Source organism: Eleutherodactylus coqui, chromosome 4, assembly GCF_035609145.1.
Source record: "Eleutherodactylus coqui strain aEleCoq1 chromosome 4, aEleCoq1.hap1, whole genome shotgun sequence".
Classification (NCBI taxonomy): Eukaryota; Metazoa; Chordata; class Amphibia; order Anura; family Eleutherodactylidae; genus Eleutherodactylus; species Eleutherodactylus coqui.
In genome coordinates this window covers 86900734-86916535 of record NC_089840.1, presented here as the reverse complement: position 1 = coordinate 86916535, position 15802 = coordinate 86900734, and the positions used below count along the sequence as shown (strand labels likewise).

At 46.8% G+C, this 15802-nt stretch overlaps 1 long non-coding RNA gene across 1 annotated transcript; it reads left to right on the top strand.

Moving 5' to 3' along the window:
• Positions 1-295: 295 nt before the first annotated feature.
• Positions 296-15447, top strand: LOC136624673 (uncharacterized). The gene is made up of 3 exons (XR_010792377.1): positions 296-380; positions 12882-12979; positions 15305-15447. It is a non-coding gene; the product is annotated as an uncharacterized lncRNA (long non-coding RNA).
• Positions 15448-15802: the final 355 nt, after the last annotated feature.

Below are 15802 nucleotides of genomic sequence, written 5' to 3'. Positions count from 1 at the left end.
TTCTAATTTTGTAGGTCTGATGCCGGCTGAACAGCTTCACAAAACTGAGAGACGTGAAAATGTTTCTCCATATCCCTACGTCAGCCCCCCATCCCACAGCCACATAGCTTTTCCTGGAAAACAGCTTGCTTGCACTCCCATCCCTCCAAGGACATGGCCAAGCTCATTTGGCCTTCACCAAAGACAGTTAGCCTCTCGTTCATCATTCCCAGAGAGAGGGATATTTTATCCAGACCTGCAACGCTTTCCAGCAGACATGACTTACACAATGTCGTCTACTTCCACGTCTGTCCATGTGCAACAAGGTCACCCTGCCTTGCCGAGATACAGTAGCTATATGCCCCATGCTGCACAGTACCCCCAGGCTTATTATCCAGCAGGTGAGTTCTGCTCATTAAGAAAGATTAGCTACTTTGATGGCACCTGTGTTTTTTATTTAAGTTGGTTTTATAAATACTTTATCTTAAATGAGTTTTTCAGAGAAATATTACTGATTATCCTGGGGATAGGTCATCATTAGTTGATCGGCTGGAGTCCGTTGCTCAGGATCCCGACCGATCAGTTGAGTGGGCGCATGCTGTTAGCGCCGCAAAAACACAGAGGTGGGAGTAGAAGCAGCGGAAGGCTTCCCATCGACCTCCGTGTAGAGGCCGGCACTTGTAACTGCAGGCATGGCTCTCGCTGAAATCAATGAGAGCCATGCCTGCAATTACAAGCACCGGCCACTACACGGAGGTCGGCACCGAGGCTTCCACGCTGATCTCTGTCTATTTGCGGCGCTGACAGCATGCGCCTGCTCAGCTGATCGGTCGGGATCCCGAGCGACGGACTCCAGCCAATCAACTATTGATGACGTATCCTGAGGATAGGTCATCAGTAGTATTCTCCCTGTGAAACCCCTTTAAAAATTTGAAAACAAATATAGTAACACATTTGAACATCTCTGTAAGGGCTGTTCACATCATGGTTTTAAAGGGAACCTGTGACTGTCTTGGAACTGGTGACAACAGCGGCCAGTAGGGCTCACTAAATTACAGAGTATGCCAACAGTTTTTTTTGTTATTAAAGCCCATAATGCTTGGTAATCCTTTTTGTGCACAAATCCCTGTATTTTAATGTACTTTTCGCGACCGCAAGGCATGTCCATTTACACATGGCAAACCAAGATGGACCAACTGAATGGCTAATTAGTCAGATGTGCTCTTTTTCCTACACAATATGAATTCAATCAATGGCTGAATTCAATGAATGGGTGAGTGCTGCCTCTGATTGGCTGAGCACTGTGACCAATCAGAGGAAGCTCTCAGCTGTCAATCAGTAGCTGTGAGTGCTGCCTCTGATTGGTCACAGTGCTGAGCCAACCAGAGGCAGCCCTTTCAGCAGGCAGGGATCTTAAATCCCCGTCTGCTGAAAGCACTTCAGAGCAGTGCTGGAGAAGACCCAGCTGGATGTGCCTAAGCCTCGGCAGCTGCAGAGAGGTGAGCATATATATATATATTTTTTATTTTTTACACATTTTAGGGGTGATTTTTCAGGGAAGGGCTTATATTTAAAGCTCTTCCCCAATAATCACAGCAGGGCTTGCCAGCAGCCCATTGCTTTCAATAGGAGAACATTGCGCTCCTCTGCCACAGCTTGTCACAGCTGTTCCAGGGGATCACAATCTTTACTGTATGTTCTCAATGGGGTCGGCGCTGCTGCCGCCGGCCCCATTGAGCACAAGGTGAAACCCCTGGATTTGACAGCATTTAGGGGTTTCACATCCAAAAAAGATGAATGCTGCAGTTACTTGCTATTTAAAATCCACTGCCCTATATTTACCACTGCACATTTTTGTGCGCAGGCAAATATCGGGTAAATGACCGCTAAAAAGCATTGGTTCTATATAAATGCTGATTGCAAACGCAAGTAACATAAGCACATAAGAACACCCGTCAGACTGAGCCCTTAGACCTCATGTCCACTAGGAAATTTGGGCCCGCGCGGATTCTCCATGCAGAATCCCGCAGCGGGTCACTCCTTTCCCGCGCACATGAGGCTTGAAAATAGATTTTTCTTACCTGTCCGGATGCAGCGGATCTTCCCTGCGTCGCAGCCGGCTCTTCTTTCTTCGGCCTGGCGGTAAGAGAAATCAAGTAATCTTGTAGATGTGATACCTTTTAACCCCTTGAATGGTGGGTTTCTTACCACCCTGTTCCAAGAGCCATAACTTTTTCATTTTTCCATTGACACAGCCATATGAGGGCTTGTTTTTTGGGGGATGAATTGAATTTTTTTAATGACATCATTTTTGGGTATGTATAATGTATTTCATAACTTTTGTAAAAAAAATTGTAGGGAGATTGGGGAAAAAAAAGAAATTCTGCCATTTGTTTTTTGGATTTCATTTTTACGGCGTTCAGCTTCCGGCGATACCAAGTTTATACAGCTTTTTTATGTTTTGTTATTTTTGTACATTTAAAACATTTTGTTCTCTTAGGGCTGCGTCAGACGGGCATTTTTATATGCGCATTTTACTTGCGTTTGCGATCCGCATCTGTTAAGAACCAGTGCTTTTCAATAGCAGTGGTCATATGCCCGATATTTACCTGCGCACAAAAATGCGCACGGGTAAATATAGGGCAGTGGATTTTAAAACGCAAGTAACTGCAGCATTTGCCTTTTTTGGATGTGAAACCCCTAGATGCTGTCACATCCAGGAGTTTCACCTTGTGCTCAATGGGGCCGGCGGCAGCAGCGATGACCCCATTAAGAACATGCAGTGAAGATCGCGATCCTCTGGCACAGCTGTGACAGCTGTGGCACAGGAACTCGATGTTCTCCCATTGAATTCAATGCAGCTGGTGAATTCAATCGGCTGCCTGCAAGCGCTGCAGGTCCCTGAAAATCATCCCTAAAATCTGTAAAAAATTTAAATATATATATACTTACCTCTCCGCAACTCCGAGGGCTCAGGTGCATCCAGCCGGGTCTTCTCCCTGCACTGCTCTGAAGTGAAGGCATTCAAAATTCCTGCCTGCTGAAAGGACTGCCTTTGATTGGCTGAGCACTGTGACCAATCAGAGACAGAACACTATTGAATGACATCTTAGAGCTGCTGAAAGCAGTTCAGAGTAGTGCAGGGAGAAGACCCGGCTAGATGCGCCTGAGCCACGGCAGCTGTGGATAGGTGAGTATATATATTTTTTTTACACATTTTAGGGATGATCTTAAGGGAAGGGCTTATATTTAAAGCCCTTTTCCGAAAATCACAACAGGGCTTGCCGGCAGCCCATTGCTTTCAATGGAGCCGGCTGTAGCTCCGACTCCGTTGAATTCAATGAGATAGCATTGCGGTCCTCTGGCACAGCTGTGACAGCTGTGGCAGAGGATTTCTTAATCTCCGCAGGGAGTCCCCTTGTCACTGGACACTATGGCAATGCTGTCACACTGTTCAGTGAAAAGGGGATTCCCCGCGGAGATGAAGAAATCCAATTGCATAGAATCGCGATCTTCTCTATATTTTAATAGGGCCGCGACTGCTGCCGGCCCATTGACCAAAGGTGAAACCCCTGGATGTGAGAGCATCCAGGGGTTTCACATCCAAGGAATCTCCTCCTGCAGCTGTCACAGCTGCAGCAGGGGATAGGGGAAAAGCGAACTTTATAGGCGCACAAAAACGGCCAGGTGCGTTTTTTTCAGCATGGCGCACGCTTTGGTCACGCAATTTTTTTTTACACATGAGTTTTTGCGCACATAAAAACGCCTATCTGACTGAGCCCTTAAAGGTTTGCTTTTGTGTCGCCACATTCCAGGAGCCGTCTTAATTTTATTTCTCCATTGCCAGACCTCTAGAAGGCCTTGTTTTTTGCGGGATGAACTCTAGTCTTCATTCATCTAATTTTTAAGAACATGTAAAATTTTGATCGCTTTTTATTCCATTTTTTCTAGGGGCAAAATTAACAAAATCTGTAATTCTGGCATGTTTTTTATTTTTCACTGCATTCTCTGAGCAGTATAAATAATATATTAAAGTAACTCTACAGGCCGGTACGGTTATGCCAATACCAAATTGTAATAGTTTTTTCTTTTTCGCAACTTTTTCACAGTTTAAAAAATAAGATTATTTTTTTTATCGCTGCATTCGAAGACCTCTAGCATTTTATTTATTTTATCAACGGAGCTGTGTAAGGGGTTTTATTTTGCGGGATGAGTTGTACTTTTTATTAGTACCATTTGTTGATCTGTGCAGCATTTTGATCACATTCTATTCCGTTTTTGTATGGTGAGATTTTTGCCACGTTTCAAAAAAATTTTTTTCCATGCCATTCAGCCTGCAGATTAACCCCTTCCTGCTCCAGGATGTACAGTTACGTCCTGCAGCGTTCGAGTGTGTATGAAGAGAGATCGCGGCACAACCTCTCTTCATGCAGTGCGGGCATCAGCTGTTTATTACAGCTGACACCCGCGGACAATAGCTGCAATCAGCCGTGCGACCCATCGCGGCCATTAACCCGTTAAATGCTGCTGTCAATTCATATTTGGTATCACCACATCCGTAAACGTCCAATCTATCAAAGTAGCACATTATTTACCCCGCACAGTGAACGTCGTCCGAAAAAACAAATAAAGAACGCCAGAAATGCACTTTTTCAGTCACCCTGTCTCCCAGAAAAATGCAATAAAAAACGATCAAAAAGTCGTATGTATTCCAAATTGGTACTACCGTAAACTGCAGAACATCCCGCAAAAAATGAGCCCTTGCACAGCTACTTCGATGGAAAAATAAATAAGTTATTGCGCGCAGAAGATGCAGCAGAAAATTATTTTAAAAACTTAAATGTCTTTGAAAAAAAATATAGCCAAAAAAACCTATACAAGTTCGGTATTGTAGCAGTCGTACTGACCCATAGAATAAAGTTATCATGTCGTTTTTGTTGCAGTTTGTGCGCCGTAGAAACAAGACGCTCTGAAAGATGGTGGAATGTCGTTTTTTTTTCATTTTACTCCACTTAAAATTCTTTGAAAGTTTTTCAGTACATTATATGGTACATTAAATGGCACCATTGAAAAATACAACTCGTCTCACAAAAAACAAGCCCTCATACAGCGACGTCGATGGATAAATAAAGGAGTCATGATTTTTTAAAAGGGGGGAGGAAAAAACAAAAATGGGGAAAAAAGAGGGGGCCGCATCATTAAGGGGTTAAATAATGTACTAACTTCCTTCTCTGGGTCATTACGAACGCAGGGATACCACATGTGTAATTTTTAAAAAAAATTTTTTAAAAAGTAAAGGGAGAAAGGTGGGGTTTTGGCGGTTTTATTTTAATTTTTTTTATAATTTTTTTCTACTTTTTAAAAAATTTTGTCCCTTTAGAGGACTTGCATAATACTTTTTTTTAATTCTTCCAATACTTTGCCTCAGCATAGCAGGGTATTAGACAGGCTATGACGCTCAGACAGAGTCTGAGCGTCATAGCGTAAGCTGGCAGTTACGGAGGCTATATTCAAGCCTCCGGGTGCCACAGAGTCCCATCAGGACCCCCTGATCACATTATGGGGGGTCCGATTGTCACAGAGGGAGCCCCCTTCCTCTGACAGCCCTTTACATGCCGCAGTCGCACAGACAGCAGAATGTAAGTGGTTAAACAGCAGAGATTGCTGGCAGACCCGGAGGCTGTACTCAAGCCTCTGGGTGCGACAGAAAAGTGGCATAGCAAAGTCAGGGGGTACCCAGGGCGGAATTTTTTTTTCCAGCTCGGGCACTCAGTGATAGCACCTGCTGCACCCGCCTTCCTATGCCACGGCCCAACACTATTACTGCCTCCGCACCACTGCTCCAGAGACTATCGCTGCCTCTGACATTATTACTGCCCCTCACAACATTACTGCCCCGTCAGACTATTGCTGTCCTATCACTGCTGCCGCTGACACTATTACTGCGCCCTCAACGCTGCCCCTGACACACCATTCCTGCCCCCCTCAGACAATATTGCTGCCCCCCGACACACCATTGAGGCCCCCCTGACACACCATTGCTGCACCCCCTGACACACCATTGTTGCCCCCCTCAGACACTATTGCTGCCACTATCAGACACTATTGCTACAGCCCCTGACAATATTTTTTCTTTTAAAGGAATTTTATTTAGCCAGGAATAAACAAGCATGTAAATACAGATGATTGGCACCACAGGTGTCAGGTTCAGCAGACAGTACATTGCATGAAAACAGGGTAGAGGCAATCTCCGCCTGCATACATAGGTATATTTCTTCTTAGCATGCTATGTCTGGCTAGTGCTTTTTTATTTCTTTCACCCCCCCCCCCCCTTAAAACTCTAACTTTATTGATTGTTACTGAACAACAGTTTAACCTTTGGATAGATCAATTGTAATCAATCAGAAAAAAAAAAACAAGGACTTAAACTTAGACCCCCCCCCCCCACCCACCCCCTGGCGCGACTCTCTTAAAGAGAAAAAAAGAAAAAATATTTCCCTTCTCCCCTTCCCCTCTCTTCCTCCTTTTTTGTGGGAATAGCAGAGGAAAAAAAAATTAGTTTTCTGAGCACTGGGTTTTAACTTAAATTGAGCAGATGACTCTCTTTTTGTCCTTCTCTCTCTCTCACTCCCCCCCTACCACCTGGTTTGGCTCTCCCGACGCCGTCGCTGAGCAACTCACCCAGCCACCCCAGATCTTGTCGAATTTTTCAGGGCACCCCCTGGCCATATACGTCAGCTTATACATTGGGATTTCGGCGTTAACGACCCTGACCCATGCGCTCCTAGTCGGCTTCCCAGGGTGTTTCTAATTAAGTAGAATCACTTTTTTTGCATAAAAGAGAAGCAGCTTGTACAGTGTACGTGTTGCCGCGGACACCGGCAGGTCTCCCACGAGCCCAAAAAGGCACGTTCCAGGATGCATGATCCTTGGTGCCCCTAGGTGAGTTTCCATAAAGACAAGCACTTCTCGCCAGTATTCCTGTAGGACCGCGCACTCCCAAAACATATGCATGACCGTCCCATCCGCCACCATACATCGTGGGCACGCTGCAGTAGGGAGCAGGCCCATTGTGCACAACCTGGAGGGGGTGTAGTATATGCGGTGTAGAAACTTGACTTGGATGAGCTTGTCTCTAGCGCTAACCAGGGGGGGACCAGATCCGTCCAATATATCCTCATCCTCCCCTGAAGTCAGATCAGGAATGTCCACCTCCCATCTCTGTACGGCCCTCTCGCCCAGTGGGGCCAGATGTCGCGCTGTATGAGCATAGAAACTCGACAGCGGCCTGACAAGGCTGCACATCTGCGCCAGGCTCTCCAGTCGCGTCATGGATAGTGGGACAGACGAGCCCCCAAACTGAGCCCTGGCCGCATCTCGTAATTGGTAATATCTAAAGTAAGAATTTTCGGGCAGACCGCGGGCAACCCGTAACTGCATAAAGGTACAGAGCTTGCCTTCGCTGACTATGTCGGAGAGGACATTGACGCCCCGGCGTCTCCAGAAGGCAGACTCCGGGAGGCGCTGGAAGTGTGGCAATTTGGGGTTATTCCAGAGGGGAGTGTGTGGGGATCGCGCTGTCTCCTCTTCAGCGGACAGTCTCGTGACCCGCTGCCAGATCTCCAGCGTCACCAGCATGGGCGTGGGCAGCGGGCCGACCGAGGATGAGGGGCCGCTCAGTAGCAGTCCCCGAAGGTTCTGCGTAGGGTCCACCATTCTACGTTCCAGGCCCACCGCTGGGTTGTAGTTTGACGAGCATATCCACCATCCCGCGTATACCAGTTGGCTAGCCAGGTAATAGTAGTAAAAGTGCGGTAGGGCCAGTCCCCCTCCGTTCGACGGGAGACACAGGGTCTCCAACTTAATCCTGGGTGTAGTGTCTCTCCACAGTATGCGCAGCACTATCCCACGAAGCCTGGTAAAGAATTTTTTTGGGACTAGCATAGGGGAATTATGCAATATGTACAGGAATTTTGGTAGCAGTTTCATTTTTAGCAGGTTTATTCTGCCCACCAGGGTAAGCGGGAGAGAAGCCCAGCGTATCGCCACCTCCTCGGCCCAGGCCAGGAGGGGGACCAAGTTGGAGTTGTAGAAGGCGGATAGTTCCGCTGAGACCTTTACTCCCAAGTAGGTGGTCTGGGTTGTCCAACTCAGCGGGGCGGGTAGAGGGAGCTCGGCGGCCCCAGGGTCCACCGCCAACAAATGGGTTTTGTCCCAGTTGACCCTGATGCCAGAGTGTGTGCCGAATGCGCTAAATATAGCCAGAGCCGCGTCTAGAGACGCCCCCGGGTCTTGAAGGAAGAGGAGGGTGTCATCTGCATAGAGCGCTATGCGCTCCTCGTAGTTGTTCAGTTTAAATCCCTTCACTGTTGGTGACGTTCGAATTTGGATTGCCAGGGGCTCTATGGCGAGGGCAAACAAGGCGGGGGACAGAGGGCAGCCCTGTCTTGTGCCTCTGCCCCTGACAATATTGCTGACCCCCTCAAACACTATTGCTGCCCCCGCTCAGACACTATTGCTGCCCCCCTCACATGACTCCGCCCTCCTTCCCCCTCTGTCTGACACCCTGCCGCCACACTGACCTCTCATCCAGTCCACTATTAGCAGTCTACTCCGTCCCGGCTGGCAGGTCACTCACTGTAGTGATCGGAGTTCCCTCTGCCGCTCTCAGACTCTCCGCTCAGCTCCTACCCTCTGAGAACTCCGTTAGTCCCTGTCCTCCGGTGCATCTGGCTGTGCCTGCGGCGCTCCCACAGTCATTGCTCTGCTCCTGCCCTCTCGGTCCCCTCTGGCGGGGCACTGATCGCAGTCTTGGCGCGGTCCTCCTGGTGTGTATGAACAGCCGTTGGGGAGACTAAACATGCCCCCAGCCAATCAGAAGCTGGGTGTGTGATTACTTTCCTTGACAGCTGTATTATGTCACCACCCCTTAGTTCCGGTGGTGACATAATACACCAGTACCCTGCACGGTCCCATAGTGAAACATAGCCTGGAAATCTTCTGGGCTGTATCACTATGGGCAATGGAGCTCCTCCCAGAAAATTTCTGGGCGTGCCACTGAAGGGGTTAATGGCTAACATGCATTAGCCTGACAAAGGGTCGATAAGTCCCCGAAAGCTTGCTGTAACATCATGTATTTTTGTTAGCTATTAAAAAGTATACAAATATAGATTATTATTATTATAAAGTATCATATCTACAAGGTTACTTGGTTTCTCTTACGGGGAACAATCACACTTTTCCTACGCAATTACACAGTGACTTCTATAGAGACTTTGGGTGCGTAAACGCACAGGAAAATAGAACATGCTGCATTTTTTTTTTCTTTGCACAACCGAAATGGAAAAATACAAGCACATGAACGAACCCATTGACATCAATGGTTCTATTCTCTGCGTATTGCGTGTGCAAATACACCCCTGTGAAGGGGGCCTAAAGGAGGTGAAAACTATGCAATTTTGAAATAAGTTTGACCGACCACCGTTTATGGGAACATCAAGCAGTATTTTTTAATACTGTTTTTGTATCAAAACATATGCTCGACAGAGCGCTAAAATGGGATGTGAACAGCTCCTTAGTTGGATATCACAACTGGTACAAATATTATTGTACATAGTTGATATGCTGGCATAAAATAACCATACAGCAGTAGTCATTAGTGGTAAAGGATACCACCCTAAAAGATATGCCCTTTTGGCCTCTCTCCGACTGGTAAATGTCAGTCCCCCGCAAACAAAAGGTATGGAATAGTACAGTAAGCTACAGTAAACTTTTTTTTTTCTTAACATGATAGTCTATGGGTGACTGATGCCCTGTTAGACTAGCAGTGAGGGACACAAGGCTACAGCAGTTGGACCCTCACTGGTCAGTCATATCACCCATATAACTATACAGCTTAAGTGACCATCCAGTTTTGGAAAAAAATTCTGTCCTGGGATCAAAGGCGAAAGGGTGTATTTTACCTGCAGTTGTTCTTCTCTGTTGTCTATATAATCCACTGTTTTCACATCTCATTTTCGTCGATCCAAAATGGCCGACACAATCTTCAGACTACCTAACAGTGCTCTGGTAGTGTTAGATTAAGAGTGTACTATACCTGCTCTCTGATTGTCCACGTGATCAGAACTGGCCAATCAAAGAGCAGCAATTAGAAAATTGTTGCAACCATCTTGGATGATTGAAAACGGGGTCTGGAACTGGTAGCTTTGGATAACATGCTCTTCTCCTCTTCCTGTCCCGAAACCAGCGGATCCCTTCAATGTGAAAGTTCATTGTTTACACAACATTGGTTCAGGGAAAGGTTTTATGGGAATCTACTATAGTTATCAATTTATTTGTTCCTGTTTCTTCTATGATATGCAAAGCACTAATAAGGCTCCATTCACATCTGTGTCCTGGCTTTGTCTTAACTTAAAATATAAAGCTGGCAATAAATAGCCAGTAGAGGTGAGCGAGTGTACTCGCTAAGGCAAACTACTCGAGCGAGTAGTGCCTTATGCGAGTACCTCCCCCCCTCGTCTCTAAAGATTTGGGTGGCGGCGGGGGAGAGCGGTGTGTTGCGGGAGTGAGCAGGGAGGATCTGGGGGGAGAGAGTGAGAGAGAGATCTCCCCCCCGTTCTTCCCCGCTCTCCCCCGCCGCTCCCCGCCCCCCGCCGGCACCCGGATCTTTAGAGACGAGCGGGCAGGTACTCGCTTGCGTAGTTTGCCTTAGCGAGTATGCTCGCTAATCTCTAATAGCCAGCCTTTCCCTGTTTCCGCCATTGAAATGACAGACCAGTTCGTTGGGCCTTAATTATTATGTTTATGGTGGATTCCTGGAGATAGTTGGTATTTTACGGGGTTTTTAAACTCAGTTTATTGAAAATGTTGTCAAAACATAGTTAAACCATCAAGTCCTACAGATAGTAAAATATAGAGTTACAGTTTCAGAACATGTGACTTGAGTCCCATTCACAAGTACTAGCGAGTAATCTGTCAGGTATGAAGGCAAGTTCCGACACCGCCCACAACTACTCAAGTAGGCAGTCAGCAGAGCACTCAAGCCACGCGGATATTACGTCAAATATGAATCACACCAAGACCCCCGCATCTTCTGAAAGTTTTCAGAGCAGTTTTTAGAGTAGTTTACACCATATTTTTCCACTGGTTAATAGGAGGTACCCTAGGTGCCATCAATGCTAGGGCTATCGCTTGGCGAACTAAGAAAAGAGTGCTGCTTGAGATAACTTTTTGATGGTGCATCCAGACTTCATCCTCAAGGATGCCTAAAAGGCAGTTCCTATTATCGGCCTTCCCAGCACCTGTGAGAGCACCCCAATCACTTCCTCCCAAAAAGCTAGATATGGTCAAGTGCTGAAGGTCCTGGAAGGTGCTAGGCTTAATATCTGTGAGAGAACATCTGTGCGCAGCTTACCGGCAGTCCCCGGCGCTGTGGGCCCCCAGCTGTCGTCCTCGTGCTGTATGTGTGTGGCGGTCGTCCCTATAGTCTCTGTGCTCTTCTCCTGGAGTGTGCGGGGTACACATGTCAGGGAGTGCAGCGGGCCGCTGGCGGCTCGCTACTGCGCTGCTGTCTGTGGAGGGCGTCTCTGACTTGCAGGACCCCGGCTCTGTGTCCTCCCTGCTCCTGAGCGCAATCTTCAAGGCATCTGTAGTGGGGTGCAGCGGCCTTTGCCGCGCCGCTGCCAAAGGCGCTTGACAAGAATTTGGCCTCTGTCATGCTGACCCCGCTCTGCTCTTCTACACAGAGCGGGTTGCTGCCTTCTGAGCCGCGGCCGGGGAAGGGCCTTTGAGGTGGGCACAAAGCGGGGTGCTGCATTCTGAGCTACCGCCAGGGAAGGGAATTAGAGGTGGGCACAGAGCTGGGTGCTGCCTTCTGAAACTCAGCCGTGGAAGGGACTTAGAGCTGGGCGAATGCGTACCTGCTGCGGGCTCTCTGAATTTACTGATGTCAAGGGCACCTTGAATGCCAAGCACTTGCAGCTGCTTCATTACGTTACTGGGCTGCCAGGACCTCCACGCAAGGCAGCTGTGTAGTCAATCAGGTACAGGGGGCGTCACCCCCTGTCAATCTTGACTCCGCCAGGACTTCCTGGTGGCGTCAAGATACAATAATACCTTCTTCCAATATGCGAGATAGCGAATGTCTCCCCACAAGGGAAGTCAACCATATATAAAAATCCATTTATTAAGTCTTTATTAAGATTTACTAGCCTGTTTCAACAAAATGCAAGAGCCTGCCCTATCTGCAGGAAATGTGAATCTGGTAGGTTGATTTTGGTTATCGTCCCACAGTCTTTAAAAGGGTATTCCAGTTGTGAAGCGAATTTTCAAAAATTCCAGATATGCAAGGTGTTTGCCCCAAGTTTCTTCCCTGCTGTCTATGGTAATAAATCACACAGCCATTACCTTCTCATCCTGTCGCTCATTTCTGTTGTTTCCCCACATCACTATTTTCCAAGATGGCCGTCGCATCCCTGCTGACATACAGCGTGAAACTATATTTATCACTAATTCCCCGCTTTTCACTCGCTTCCTGTGTATGTCCCCGCTGCCCTACTAATGGTCAGTATCCCGGGAGCTGAATAAAAACAAGCGGTCCCTGGTCGTTCTTATTGAGCAAGCCCGACCTGTAGTGCTGCATTGCCTTTAGAACGTATCCATGGCAACCTGGGAATAAACAATTCTGAAGTGCCAGGAGAAGGTGATGATTTTTAGCGCTACAGACACAAAATCCAAAACAGAACTACAATGCAAACTTTTGTTTAGCATTCATTTGACAGCAACTTTGTATAACCGGAATACCCCTTTAAGTGGTCCCATATTCCTTTATTCAGAGAGAATCGTGTACCATGTAATTTGTGGTTGTTAATTCCAATTCCATTTGTTATTCTCTTCCCATCCAGCCGTTCTTCCATGCTGTACAACTCCAGTTCATCTGCCCCATCTGAACAGCTGCTCCGGCCCTGCAGTCTCCTCAGACCAACGCTGCAGCTATTTTCAGGTTAGTACAATTAAAATGTAACCTGACGCACGTTTTTATGCATGTAGAATACGCAGTACACAGCAAATACACATAAAAGGCCCCTGTCCACGGCCAAGGCTAGCGATATTCCGCTGCGGGGGAGGGGGGGGGGCTGTCAAGTCTCAGCAGTGAGCCTATCTAACAGACAGCCTATCTAACAGATAGGCTCACCGCAGAGAACCGCGGCAATCGCTATGATTCTTCTGGTGGACGCCGGTGCTGCGCTTTCCATAGCAACCCAATGGAAATCTCTGGCGATTTTCAGTCACAATTTTTTTTTTTGCGTAAATGAATGCATTGGAATCCAATGCTTTACATGGTCGCAATTTTCCGGCAACGTTTGGCCTCAACGTCTTCTGATTTTTAACATTTGGATGAACTAAAGTAAGCCTTATGCTAATCTTGATAAATAATACCGTAATAGGGACTTGTTATTTGTATAGCGCCAACTCATTCCGCAGCACTTTCAGGTAGTTTCTTTATTACCCACAGCAAGCTGGGTGCCCATTTTACTGACCTCAGAAGGATGGAAGGTGGAGTCAACCTTAAGCCGGCTGAACCATGCGGGGATTGAACCCTTCAGGTCGTGAGCAGGAGCTTAGGACTGCATACTACTGCCTTAACACTCTGCACCGCATGAGGCCCTGATAATACTTTGTTGTTTGCAAGAAATGTCTCCCAGAAGAAGCTGATCACAGGGAGTTCACTGCTGGGACCCCCAGCAATCAGCTGTAATCTGTGGCAGAATATGGCAACTAGTGTTCATTTTCCCTGTAGCGCCACCAGTGGTGAAATGCAGCATTACACAGTCCCCAATAAAGCAAGTTTTCTGTATAGTTTATGGATCTACTGCTTCCTCATGAGTTGCAGATACACTGCACCCTTGCTAATAGATGGGGATCTTGAATGGCAAACCCCATCTACAGTATTAAAAAGGTGTTCCCATGTTCCACATTTATGACACATCCACAGTTAGTAGATATGGCACTGTGTGGTACTGTAAAACTACATTTTGACAGTTCATGTCCTGGATGGCACTTGGTTTGAAGGGAAGCTGTCACCTCGAAACAGCACTACAAACTAAAATATGGTGCTATTCAGGGGAATGATGGGGAGCTGGAGATGTATTTTTTTTATATTCATCTGCGCGGCTGATCGCGGCTATTGTTCGTGGGTGTCAGCTGTAATAAACAGCTGGCGCCCACGCTGTATGAAGAGAGATCGCCCCAAGATCTCTCTTCATACATACCCCGACCCCACAGGACGTAACTGTACGTCCTATAGTGGGAAGGGGTTAAAGCATACGGATTTGTTTTGCGGACCTTCTGGTCAGGAAAACAAATCGCAGCATGCTCCATTTTGCTGCGGATGCCGCACGGACAGCTTACACTGAATTGAATTGTGGACAGAACATGGATACCACTGGAAAGCAGGAGTTCACAAAAAAATGTACTGCACATGCCCGCAGCACCCTGTCTGGAGCGCCGCCACGCATTTTCAGTACAGAAGAAAGAAAATCCGGATGTGGGCACAGAAAACTCAGACAGGTCAAAAAATGTCCTTGGCCGCGGGCAGAATAGGATCCACCCATGGACATGAGGCCTAAGGCCGCATGCACACGGGCGGATTTGCATTACGTAATCTGGAGCGGGCCTCTGGCTATGGATTCTGCAGCAAATACCGTGCTTAGCATGCTGCGGAAAAGTGATTCTTCAAGCAGTCAAGTGGAAACCAATTGCGATTTCCGCTCATGGATAAAAAAAATACAGCATTCTCCATTTTTGCGCAGATTCCGCGCGAACAGCTTCCATTGAGGTCAATGGAAGCTGCCTGATCCACGACCCTTCTGGAATGAATTCCACCTCACTGTGGAAAAAGCAGGAGTTTAAAAAAAATTATCTGTACTGCGCATGTCCGACAGCAAGCCGTGTGGACCATCCGCAGTACAGACTGAAGAAAAGAAAAGCAGGCACACGTGAACCCCACTGCTGCCAGGGCCGGATTCCACATGCGGAATCAGGCTTTGCCATGGGTATGCAGCCTAAGAGGAAAACCTAGCCTAAGAGGTAATATGCTCCATATTTAGCAAACCTCAAAGGCACATTTGAGTCTTGTTTTTATACCTAGTATCTCCGTTGACATGACTTGTTAGTCTCTAGTGCTATGTGACATACTTATCGAAGTCTGACAACAGAATTTTACGTTTTCCAAAAGTAGAGCAAATTGAACACTTTTAATAGGTTTTCATAGCACAGTGTACAATACTGAAAGAGATTATAATATATTATTTCTCCCAATGTGCAGACCCCTCCAATGCAGCCTTCATTTCCTATGGAGTTCTTTAATGCAAGTTGGTCATCGACTGATTCAGCAGAGTTCCGGAGAGATGAGATGAATCTGGAATCTTCTTTCCAGTTTGCTGACGAGATACAATCCTCTTCATCATTGAATATGGTTAGTAAAAAGCCTTGTGAAACCACCAGCGCCATTTATACAAAATCAGACTACCACAATGGCAATGAGACCAGGAAATAACGATAATTATTGTAGTTGGTTGGGATCTTAACCGCACGTAAATGCTGATATCACCACTGTGGCTTTATTAGGTGACCAGGTTGTCAGTTGTGAAAGTCCATTGACTTTACCATATGTCTACCTTCTCAGTAGTGAAGACACAGAGGTAGCTTACTGTCTACCTATAATATGTATTTGGGATGGTAAATCATAAAATAAAGACTTATAAACATGTATAAGAAGAAATCAGTTCAAAACTACAGCGGACCCTCTATGAAACAACCACCC